Raw genomic sequence first — 13,355 nt, 5'->3', positions numbered from 1 at the left:
ACATATACATATGTATTAAATTTAGTTTAATAAATAAATAGTTCATTAAAATTTGTGTCTTGTTTGTGACAACCCTATCCGACATGTAATGCTTTGTATGAAATCATTACAAATCCCGTGGCAACTTGACCAGGTAGCCAGAGCCTAACAGTTTATTGTAAAGCTTCGGGCTGCAATATTTAAAAAGTCGAAGACTTAAAAAGTTAATAGCAACTTAGCCTAAAACAAGAATGTTAAGCATCTACCCATGAAAACTGATGTGCAAGGTCAAGATACCACATCAGTGTCAACTTGACCTATATTACGTTTATTTGTAAATAATGTCAGATTCAATATATTTTAAAGGAATACCTAGTAAGTAAAAGTGAATGATGAAATCATTCATGACATGAACAAATCATAAAATGTTAATAAAAGTTTAACATAAATAAGTTAGCTAAGAAAAAGTAAAAAAATGTGGTCAAGTAGCCACATTTGACCGGTAGTTTCAAATACCAATTTCAGTTATATTAAGTTGTTCTTCAGTAATTCTGAATTAAATAAAATTAAACTAACGTTATTTTTTAGTTTCTTCTTGTTCACTTTGATAGTTTGTGGTTTAACTTGTAACGTATAATCCATACTAATATTATAAATGCGAAAGTAACTCTGTCTGTCTGTCTGTTACTCAATCACGCCTAAACTACTGAACCAATTTGCATGAAATTTGGTATGGAGATATTTTGATACCCGAGAAAGAACATAGGTTACCTTTTATTGCGAAATATGTACCACGGGCGAAGCCGGGGCGGACCTCTAGTGTGGTATAATTTTGTAATCGTTTACCAAAATGACATAGACGTAGTTATAACTTTAAAGAGCTTACATGCTCAAGAATTTCTTAGTTTAAATTATACGGCAAAGTTAAAAGTTTAACTATTTCATGTTGGTCGAGCAACAATTTCGCTTGTAAAATTTTAAAACTTTTCACTGCTTAATTTGAAACAAGATATTTTTTGTTTTGCCCGTTTTTGTTTTCTTACCGTAAAATTTATAATGAGCGTGAGATGAGAACATTTTTAATATCGTACCACACCCCGGACACTCCATACAAAATTATCGTTTTGACAGTCACACTGTAGAGACTGCAAATGTGTGTGTTAACGCTTTATGGTTGGCACATTTTTGACTAGCGTAAAAAAAAATCGCGTTTTTCTGATAAAATACATCCGTAAACAGCACAATATCTAACCATTTTCTACGAAAAACGATAATCACAAATCCAAAATAATAAAATTACTTTAAGTCAATTTGATTAATGTTGTCAATCTTCGTTGCGTATCGTCCCTGTAGAAAAATATGGACCATTTTTAGACTGATCGTGCGGGGTGAGGTAAGTGTTTAATTTTGGCGGGAGGCGGAGAGTGTCCGTTCTGTAGCGTTTAGCTACTATTATGTATTCTGTGATCGTACGTAGAATTTTCTTAAAATATTCGCTGTATATATGAGGAGGCAATTACACGCTGTTTCTTGGATTTTTTCCCAGTTCGTAATATTTATTTCCGGATGTTTCTTTTATATACTACACGAGTGTGATTATATTTTTATTGTATTGTATGTTCTATGAATGAACCTTTTTGTTATTTCAAAATACGATCTTCTTATAAAATTTACTCTTTATAAGTATATCAGTTAAACTGAGTAAATTGAAAGCGTAGCCAAAGGGTTTATATATTGACAATTAGACCTTCAATTTCGATAAGCCGGAAAAAAGACAAAAATTAATACCTGGACCTAGATATATTTCTAAACATATTTTGTATACTTATAAAGAGTAAATTTTATAAGAAGATCGTATTTTGATATTTGATATTGATCGTAATACGATCAATATCATCATAATTTCTTTTTGGAATCTAACTCGACTGAAATTGACTAACTAAATATACGATCATATTATTTACATCCAATCTTTATTTAGGCCCCAAGCCAGTAATTCAGCCTTCAATAAATAATTCGACTGAAGCCTCTCTAAATATTTCCTTTGAACCCTTTTAGATTACGTCCGAATAAGACGCTGATAAAATATTTTGTGGGCTCTCAGAAATTAAAGCTTGATCTAACGATGTCGATATATTTATAAGTGGTAGAGCTTGGGCTTAAGTAACCCTTATTAGCTTTGGTGGAACATATAATCGCAAAGCATCGCAGATGTAATGTGACCTCTGACTCTGTAAACTTGTTTCATTTGTGTTAATTCAGTGAAAAAGGCTGATGATGTTACGGGATGGAAATTTTGTCTTAAATCTTCGTTATTTAAAAAACGTCTTCCTTATTACGCCTTTAAATAAAATACCGACTCGTCAGCTTACTTCATAAAAGTGATTTATAATAGGCAATTTTATACATTCCTAATTAAAACGAAAGAGATAAAAATGAGAGAAGCATCAAGAGTGAAAGAGACAGCAGTCGTATTGCGTCTTGTTTTACGAAAAATCGCGCGTATTTCATCATTCCCGGAATCCAGAAAGTTCCTAATAGATATTTAGCGTTATTGCTGAGAATACGGGAGTTTTATTCAAAAATATGATTCGACGCAGCTGTACGAAATTGAATAAAAGTTTGTCTCGTAGGAACTTCACTACATAGTATAAAACAAAGTCGCTTTCCCTGTCCCTATGTCCCTATGTCCCTATGTCCCTTTGTACGCTTAAATCTTTGAAACTACGCAACGGATTTTGATGCGGTTTTTTTAATAGATAGAGTGATTCAAGAGGAAGGTTTATATGTATAATAACATCCATTAAATAGTGGAGAAGTACTGTTATTTTTGAGGTTTCTAATGTGATGTCGTAAAAAATTACATTTTTTCCGCTTACATTGCAAACGCAGGCTGAACCATACGAGTTTTATCAAAATAATGTACTAAGAATTATACACATTGAAAAGGTCTACAGAAAAGTCCGCGATGGTATATGTCTATCTCTTATGGATAACCCACAATAACTTTTTTTTGTCATTTACTTTTTACGACAAATAATGGCTAATTTTCGAAGCGATTTTAACTAATACAGCATTAATCCTTAACCAATTAAATGACTTGAATACATTGTTCATTTAATATAGATCTATATGGCCCTTTACACCGTATGATTTAAGTGAATATTTTCGAAGATATTACAGATTTAAAAATTGCGGGACGTAGCGTTTGCGGCGGTACCGGCCAGCCCACAGGGCCAGCCTATCTATTTTATACGCGTGCGAAGCCGGAGCGGGCCGCTATGTTTTTATATACAACGTTCACAGTTTTTCTGTAGTGTATTTAGTAATTAGTATCAGCATTGCACCCGTGCGAAGCCGGGGCGGGTCGCTAGTTGTAAATAAAGCGAAGTGAGCGCTGCAAGCGTTTCATTTACAATGGCTTAGATCATCTCTTTGGTAATACAAGAACTCTATCTCTTTTACGTTGTTCACTATAAATGTTTAAGCAAATCCTTGGCATACGTTCTGGACTTTTTACCTAACTGTAGCATCCTTTTGTACAACAAATGCCATATCGTGACTTTAAAGAATTTTTGACACAATTTTTTTTTATTTAACTTGACTTTTCGTTAACGTAATTAAAAATTAAACACATGTACACATTATTTCTTCTTGGAATTGAATTAATACAGCACATTTTGAAGATTGCAAATGACGTATAATATCACATACTATTTCCTTAGTTCAGGAATTCGTATTCAGCATTAATCCAACATGACATATAAAGAAGCCCTTCTAGTGTGATACATGTCGGCTTACCAGCCACCACACCTACCTATGCAAAGGGGTTCGCCAGCAAAATTTCACAGTGCAGTTATTAAAAGGAATCCGGATAAAATTAAACTGCAAGCAAAGAATACTTTAATCACAATATGTCAAAGGAAGCAAAAGCCCCATATTTGTGTTTCTTTCGGAGGGCGGCGCTCGTTAACGTTTTAAACTCGGTTAAAAATAAATTATTTGAAGAGTAATTAAAGCGGACGCGTAAATGCCGCACAAAGCGAGCAGAGCGGTGGCTAGGGTTGTCACCATGGAAAAAAATTATAAAAAGTGATACGTGAAAAAAAAACGTGAAAGAAAGCTTAGATGTGTTTACATATTGTTTTCGTAAACTTGCGTAAAACGAGAAATGAAATAATATTCGAAACTTCAGTAAAAAAATTGTTCTTCCATTTATAAGCTCCATATAAAGTATTTTATAACAGCCGAAATGACACGATTGTCCGTTTATATGCATTTTTATGAATGATAGTCATAACATAAGGGAATGCTTATTTTGTAAACGCGCAATAAAAATTAAGAAAAGCTAAACACGACATGGAGTTACTATGTACTACGTACTAGAGAGGGCATCGCTACTACACTCTTTGTAACATCATAGCTTAATCTAAGACTCACTAGCCGCCCCATGCGCGCCCCGCACCGCCGCGCTTGTCACACAGATTTTGTTCGTGGTGTACTCTCTATATGTAGTAATAATACCTCAATGAAACATGACAAAAATATGTCCAATCCATTTTAAAACACCTTATGTAAAGCTTTATGATAACTCCTTAGTTAAATGTTAAAATTTGAAAGCGTAAGAACTTACAGACAATTTAATGACACTTTAGAGTAACAGCTTTATGAATTCAATCTTTACAAGACATAAAAGTTAATTTACAAACGGTTGACTTGAACAAGCCTCGAACCTACTCATTAAGCAAAACTTGTCGAACGTAATTCGGTTCAAGTGTTAGTCTCAGCTTTAAATAGATTTTAATGAACTTTAATCACGCCTTTAGCACTTAGTTGAGAAGAGAAATAATTTAATTACGAGTTTTTAAGCTGAACTAGCTGTGTGCACGTGGTTTTGTGCGTATACGCTTGAAGTATCGTTAAAGCCGTTCTAGTATGATGATTAATGATTGATCGTTCTAATGATTTCAAATCGAACCTGATTCATATAAAAATGTGTGCGTGTACTAGTGTACACACGTAAGAAGTGAAACTTCTTTATGACCTTATTTTTCAAAAAAATAATTTACTATATTCAACTTAACAGAAATACGTCGAATCACGCGTGGTAGGGATAAGAAAAAGATGGCGCGTAACGGAAAAATGTCACGCGTAACAAAAAAATGTTACACTAAATTTTTTTCCAACCCCGATAAAGAAGTTTCACTTCAAAAATCAGAAAATTGGAGTAGTTTTTTTTATATTTACGTTCAATTGACATAGTACTACAAACTTGCTTTATAAAATTATTTTCACACGCAAAGCCGCTTGCGCTAGTTAGTATATAAGTGTTATTGAATCTCGACAGCCCTACGAGTGCCCACGCAACCAGGCGCGGTCCCAGGGGGGTGGTCACGGGGGACATGACCCCCCCCAAAATCGTACTCGATAAAATAGAAAAAAATTCTTATACTGTAGAATATACAAAAAAAACTGGCTAAGTGCGAATCGGAGTCACTCGCACATCTAAAGTTCTGTTTAAACCTGTTTTTTATCCCTTGCAAATGTCGAAATTTGCGAAAATTTGCAGCTAACGGCTTCCGACTCGCACTTGGCCGGTTTTTCTTTGTAAAATTTAAAATTAAGTAAAAAAATGTATAGAAATTTTCTCAAATTTTTGCTTATCACTTCTATTGAATACGATTTTTGGCGAGTAGGGGGGGTTGCATACCTTTCCAGCTGCGTGACCCCCCCCCCCCCCCAAAATGTCAGGCTGGGACCGCGCCTGCACGCAACTGACGATATACGCACTGTGTTCAGTATATTTTAATCAGGGACCTTTAATATTGACGTTTGAATCAAGTTGCGGTTTAATCTGTATTTTATGTTCGACAAAATGCGTTTCAGATCATATGAAATGTACGGTAAATTGCTTTAACTTTTAATCTCTCGTTAGCATTCCATTTCGATAAATAATTGAATTTTAAGGTATGTTTTATAATTATTATTTATGATTTAAAATACACGAAAGTTTTTTAAATTCCATTATTAACGAAAGCTTTGAATATAATCTTAAAATAACTATTCAACCATTGTTAGCAGAATAACGTAATAAATTTGTCCCATTATACTGACTCGGATTAATCTATACTTTCTATAATATAAAAATAAAACCGGCCAAGTGCGAGTCGGGCTCGCGCACAAAGGGTTCCGTAGCAGCAAATATAATAAATTACAGTTAAATCAACCTATCTCAAAAACTATAAGAGATACTTTGATCAAACCAAAAATCGTTGAAAGAGTTAATTAGCATGCATCACCTCTATTTTTTTTAGAATTTTATACCCCGTAGTTATAAAAATAGAGGGGGGGGGGACATACTTTTTACGACTTTGAGAGCTGATATCTCAAAAACCGTTCACTTTAAGAAAAATGTTTTTTAGAAAACTTTATATCATTTTAAAAGACCTTTCCATTGATACCCCACACGGGTATGTACATCGAAAAAAAAAATTTCATCCCTCAGTTACATGTATGGGGGGCCCCACCCCCAATTCTTTTTTTTACTATTTAGTGTCATATTTTTGTAGCGGTTCATACAACACATATTCCCATCAAATTTCATCACTGTAGTACTTATAGTTTCCGAGTAAATCGGCTGTGACAGACGGACAGACGGACAGACGGACAGACGGACATGACGAAACTATAAGGGTTCCGTTTTTGCCATTTTGGCTACGGAACCCTAAAAATGAATCCCAAAATGTGTTGGTAAGCGCATAACTTGAGAACGGCTGAACCGATTTCGTTAATTCTTTTTTTATTATATTCCTTGAAGTACGAGGATGGTTCTTACGTAGAGAAAACGTAAATATGTACCACGGGCGAAGCCGGGGCGGACTGCTAGTAATATTATAAAGCTGAAGAGTTTGTTTGTTTGAACGCGCTAATCTCAGGAACTACTGGTCCGATTTGAAAAATTCTTTCGGTGTTAGATAGCCCATTTATCGAGGAAGGCTATAGGCTATATCATTACGCTAAGACCAACAGGAGCGGAGCCACGCGGGTGAAACCGCGAAGCGCAGCTAGTATATCTATATAATAGAAACAATACAATATGCAAAACTAAAAAAATATTAAAACAGTTCGAGTATTAAAACGTGTATCTAACCGCGCGTTTTAGGTCACGGTTGCAAAAAGAATGACCTCTAAATAATATCACTATAAAATGACATTGTCTTTTCGTTCATAATTAAAACCAATGCTTTAAATACCATTACCTAATTGTATAACAAACGAAGTTTTCACAAAGAGCTTATGCGGTATGAAGGCTCGTAATACCGTTCTGCATTTCAGTTATTAAAATGTATCATTTAAATGTTTCCATGTTTCGGGACGTGTGTGATTAATAACGAATGTGAATTAAGCTAGGGAAGCGTATATTTCATGTTGTAATTTTGTAGGGAGGGTTCCGTTTGTGGTAAAATGTACCACATTTTACCACTTTTGTTGCGTATACCGGGTGTAATCGTTAAGTGTGCACAGGCGATTTTTCCGTAAGTATTACAGATAACAAAAAACTTTAAACTGATATCGAAAGTACTTAACCTAATAAGAAAAATGGCCGTTTTTATCATGTCCATTACATGATAAAAAAATGGACTTTTCCGGACATTTTCACGCATTTTCCGGTTATTTTCCGGAAATTTTCCGAGCATTTCCCTGGCATTTTCCGGGGATTTTCCACGCATTTCCCAGACATTTTCCGGACATTTCTCAGGCATTTTCCGGGGATTTCCAGGCATTTTCCGGATATTTTCCGGACATTTTCACGCATTTTCCGGATATTTTCCACGCATTTTCCGGATATTTTCCGGACATTTTCACGCATTTTCCGGGTATTTTCCAGGCATTTTCCACGGTTTTTCCGGAATTTTCCACACATTTTCCGGATAATTTCCGGACATTTTCACGCATTTTCCGGATATTTTCCAGGCACATTCCAGGGATTTTCCAGGCATTTTCCACGGTTTTTCCGGAATTTTCCATGCATTTTCCGGATATTTTCCGGACATTTTCACGCATTTTCCGGGTAGTTTCCAGGCATTTCCCAGGCATTTTCCAGGCATTTCCCACGGTTTTTCCGGAATTTTCCACGCATTTTCCGGATAATTTCCGGAAATTTCCACGCATTGTCCGGATATTTTCCGGACATTTTCACGCATTTTCCGGATATTTTCCACGCATTTTCCGGATATTTTCCGGACATTTTCACGCATTTTCCGGGTATTTTCCAGGCATTTTCCACGGTTTTTCCGGAATTTTCCACACATTTTCCGGATAATTTCCGGACATTTTCACGCATTTTCCGGATATTTTCCAGGCATTTTCCAGGGATTTTCCAGGCATTTTCCACGGTTTTTCCGGAATTTTCCATGCATTTTCCGGATATTTTCCGGACATTTTCACGCATTTTCCGGGTAGTTTCCAGGCATTTCCCAGGCATTTTCCAGGCATTTCCCACGGTTTTTCCGGAATTTTCCACGCATTTTCCGGATAATTTCCGGAAATTTCCACGCATTGTCCGGATATTTTCCGGACATTTTCACGCATTTTCCGGATATTTTCCACGCATTTTCCGGATATTTTCCGGACATTTTCACGCATTTTCCGGGTATTTTCCAGGCATTTTCCACGGTTTTTCCGGAATTTTCCACACATTTTCCGGATAATTTCCGGACATTTTCACGCATTTTCCGGATATTTTCCAGGCATTTTCCAGGGATTTTCCAGGCATTTTCCACGGTTTTTCCGGAATTTTCCATGCATTTTCCGGATATTTTCCGGACATTTTCACGCATTTTCCGGGTAGTTTCCAGGCATTTCCCAGGCATTTTCCAGGGTTTTTCCGGAATTTTCCACACATTTTCCGGATAATTTCCGGACATTTTCACGCATTTTCCGGACATTTTCACGCATTTTCCGGGTATTTTCCAGGCATTTTCCACGGTTTTTCCGGAATTTTCCACACATTTTCCGGATAATTTCCGGACATTTTCACGCATTTTCCGGATATTTTCCAGGCATTTTCCAGGGATTTTCCAGGCATTTTCCACGGTTTTTCCGGAATTTTCCATGCATTTTCCGGATATTTTCCGGACATTTTCACGCATTTTCCGGGTAGTTTCCAGGCATTTCCCAGGCATTTTCCAGGCATTTCCCACGGTTTTTCCGGAATTTTCCACGCATTTTCCGGATAATTTCCGGACATTTTCACGCATTTTCCGGATATTTTCCAGGGATTTTCCAGGTATTTCCCACGGTTTTTCCGGAATTTTCCACGCATTTTCCGGTCACTTTCACGCATTTTCCGGGTATTTTCCAGGCATTTCCCCACGGTTTTTCCGGAATTTTCCACGCATTTTCCGGGTAATTTCCGGACATTTTCCGGATATTTTCCAGGCATTTTCCAGGCATTTTCCAGGGATTTTCCAGGCATTTTCCACGGTTTTTCCGGAATTTTCCACGCATTTTCCGGATATTTCCCGGTTATTTTCCGGGAATTTCCCAGGCATTTTCCGGGGATTTTCCGAGCTTTTTCCACGCTTCTCCCGGAAAACTTCCGGACATTTTCACGCATTTTCCAGGGATTTTCCAGGCATTTTCCACGGTTTTTCCGGAAATTTCCACGCATTGTCCGGATATTTTCCAGACATTTCCCAGGCATTTTCCGGTTATTATCCGGGAATTTTCCGGGGATTTTCCGAGCATGTCCCGGGGATTTTCCATACATTTACAGGCATTTCAGGGAAATGTCCGGAAAATGCTTGGAAAATATCTGGAAAATACCCGGAAAATGCGTGAAAATGCCCGGAAAATGCCTGGAAAATGCGTGGAAATGCCTGGAAAATCCCCGGAAAATGTCTGGGAAATGTCCGAGAAATGTCCGGAAAATGTCCGGAAAATTTTCGGAAAATTCCCGGAAAATATCCGGAAAATGCCTGAAAATGTCCGGAAAAACGTGGAAAATGTCACTTCAAATTTGCGAAGTAATTAAAGCAGAAAACCAAAAAAAGAAAAAGAAAGCTAAAATCTTTCATATTAAATGTATATGGGATATTCATATTTCGTACTTAATGTATGGGAGGGTTTAAAGATAACTTTTTTGATATTTCTCGATTTATTTTTAAAAATTTATTACCGCCATTTTACTCATTAGGTTAAGTAGTTTCGATATCAGTTTCAAGTTTTTTGTTATCTGTAATACTTACGGAAAAATCGCCTGTGCACACTTAACGATTACACCCTGTATATTGTATCGCTATACCTATGTATTTTGATGGAAGTGATTTCGTTCAGGTATGTTCTTTATTTGCTGACTTACTTGGCTGTTTAAAATTACAAGTTCTACATTATATAAGATTTTCCTTTCTAAAGTAAAAAAGCTGTATTTCCTTTTTCACGTTACGCATGGGGAACGCTTTAAGAATTTATGTTACAATATACGTATTGTGGGCAAATTTTACCAGGATTCAAGACATAATTTGTTATAAATAGACATTTAACAAATAGAAAGCTTCATACGCAATAAATAACTCACCAAATGTACTATATTTTGGGAAAATAGTTAAAAAAAAATATTTTCGAAATAAAAGCTCTCTCGATTTCCGTATAGTTTTAAGCTGTCTCAGATTTGAAAACTTAAGTGGAATAACGAAAAATACTATCTCTGCATCATTAGTGTGACGTATATCAAAGAAAATGCAAGCTTGCGACAAATTCGCTAGAAGCATCTGCAAGTTTGACAAATATTCCATAAGTTTGGAAAGTGTTTCTGAAAATGTAAGATGACAAATGAGCGGTGCGCATTGCGCTGCCATTTTTTTAGGAGTTTGTGCAATGGATTATATTATGTAGATAGGGGTCAAGGATGGTTGAAATGAATGATGAATTTATTGGAAACTTATCGGTTTGGTTTCATGAATTTATCAGGGCCAATTTTTAGTCCACAGCCTTTTAAAAATAGCATCCTAAGCTTTTATGTCACAAAATCTTAATGTCACATTTAGTTATTTTTGTTGTTTAATTATACTAATGTAATAATGGACTTACAAACAAGAAACGTGTGTTAACACTGCACAGTTTTAAACATCAGTACAAAAAAGTTATACTTGCTGAATTTCTTAACCAGCCCCAGTAGCGTTGAATGTATAGCCTTATCTATTTTATTTTATTATGTATATATTCACTCTTATTTTATCTATACGTATAAGTTACTTCATTACATCTTATTCCTTAACCCTTTATATTTAAATATCAAGTATGTACAAGTAAGTTTATATTATGTATTGACAATTTTATTTAACCACTTCAATATATTTATATTCTCCTATTTTTAAAATTTGAAATATTTATTTTATTAGCTTTTTATTTTACATCACAAAAGACTGTTCTGGTGCTCCAAGCGTAGCAAGTCGAGGGGACTACTGAAAACCGGCGCCTCTCCTCTAACACGGAGAGGCAAATGCTGAGTAGTCCACCTAATCACGAATATCGACTAAGATTTGAATATATTTATTTTATTTTAAGGTTTAAAATTTATTAATGTGTATTGTTCTCAAAAGTGTATTTAGTTATAAGTGAAAAATTGTAATTAAGTATTTGTGATTAAATGTATTTTCTTTCTTTCTTTCTTTCTTTCTTTCTTTCTGCTAGTATTAATTTTACTTCAACTTTTTGAAAAGGTTCAAATATCTGTATTTACACTTACAATTTACTACAAAAATAGCGAAACGAGAATGTAAAGTGCGCTAGAGGGCTCTCCACTCGGTTCCGCCGAATTTTCTGCACATTTGAGTTAATTGATATGAAACACTTTTGGCCTTGGACGGAGCTGTTATAGTGGCCGTTTAATTTTAATGTTTTACCCACATTTACCTGTGTTACATTCGCTTTCATTGCGGGCGGTTTTCGTAATATTTAAGGTGATGAATTAATTTTTCTAACATTTACGGCCCTTTTTAAACCTTCGTAATTTTTATATTATTAAAGTTGTCGTGATGAAAATTCTTGACAAGAAAGTTCAATAGTAACACAATACGTTTACCGTTTTAGAAACATGATTCCATGATATTTTCTCGATAGAAAAAAAATACAAAGTTCTCATTGTTATTTTTTTTTAATCTCTGGCATCTTCAAAATAACAAACGTAAAGTTACGACTTTTTGGATATTAACTATAAAATATACAACCTATACGTCTACCGTGTTAGAATTTTGAAATATGCGATGGTTTTGAAATAAACAAGAAATACTTGAAATTAGCGCCTGACCAGCCAATATAGCGAGAGCCGCCCTGTACCTTCCTACCCCGATCGCTGCACGAGTCATTCCCGCTACGGCCGTCACACGGGGAACTTGTGTCGCTTGCGCAATCGTAAAAAAGGGTGACAACACGATAAGACAAAATGAGACAAATGGGGACAATAAAGAAAATAAGAAGAAGAAACATAAAGGTTGGAGGAAAAAGAATGCTTACTATTGGAACAAATTAATGAAGTAAGTTGGTTTTATTTTAAAGTTGATGATAATTGTATTATAGACGATGTTTGATATGTACCCCTGTTTTAAGTACATAACGAATGTGTAAGATTTTTTCATTTATAGCATAAATAATCTTTTCAGAAATCCGGAATCCAGAAGGAAAATAAACACACTAATTGTTCACAATGTGAACCCACTCCTTCGTAAGTACCTTTATTCAGTCAAAAATGTATGTTATCAACGCTCTACTGGTTTTATCGCATGATTCCATTTTTAGCAAAAAGCAACAAAGTGCAAAGAAATAAAAAATCATGGTGAACTTAGTGGAAGTATGGTGGACGTAATATGGAATTATGGAACAGGAGCTCGTTGGAGTAGTATTATATTTTAAAAAAATACGAAAAAATTTCAAGAATTTCTTAGTAGGTGGTAGATAAGTATGTTGTATAAAGAATTTGATGTTGATATTTATTTCATTTATACTTACTACACCTGTGCGGGAAATTGCTTAGTACTAAAACCGGTTTATATTCATATTTACATAGTAATGTGAGTTTTCATTTCGAAAAATTTTGTGTAAGTATATTAAATTGAGTTCCTGGGTGATCTGGAAACACAATTGGGCCCGGAGGATGGCGCTGCAGTCACTCCTCCTAATCACATGAACCGATTTGGATGAATATTTGTGTGCACATTTCATTGTTGTGGGATGATTGGTTGATTCGTTTTCACATTAGCTAATATTATGTATTTTTGTTGTTAGAAAGTAAACTTAATTTAATGTTTATAATACATTATTATTGGTATAAATAAGCCAGTGCTCGTCTCACATTGCTGTACCTGCCTACCTTTGTT

General features: G+C 35.3%; 1 protein-coding gene and 2 long non-coding RNA genes across 5 annotated transcripts in view; all 3 read left to right on the top strand.

Moving 5' to 3' along the window:
• Tomosyn (syntaxin-binding protein tomosyn) overlaps positions 1-13,355 on the top strand; it is a 209,088-nt gene that overhangs the window by 53,601 nt on the left and 142,132 nt on the right. The window lies entirely within an intron of this gene.
• Positions 1-13,355, top strand: part of LOC149482593 (uncharacterized) — a 111,358-nt gene that overhangs the window by 30,977 nt on the left and 67,026 nt on the right. The window lies entirely within an intron of this gene.
• On the top strand, positions 12,054-13,336 carry LOC149482596 (uncharacterized). Its single transcript, XR_016316599.1, has 3 exons — positions 12,054-12,515; positions 12,642-12,703; positions 12,778-13,336. It is a non-coding gene; the product is annotated as an uncharacterized LOC149482596 (long non-coding RNA).

The sequence above is a fragment of the Colias philodice genome, chromosome 14, assembly GCF_061535455.1.
Source record: "Colias philodice isolate Cphi_HAF_F1 chromosome 14, ilColPhil1 Martin Lab GWU primary, whole genome shotgun sequence".
In the NCBI taxonomy this organism is placed as follows: Eukaryota; Metazoa; Arthropoda; class Insecta; order Lepidoptera; family Pieridae; genus Colias; species Colias philodice.
Note: the sequence above shows the minus strand (reverse complement) of the source record. Positions and strands in the feature narration are given on the sequence as shown.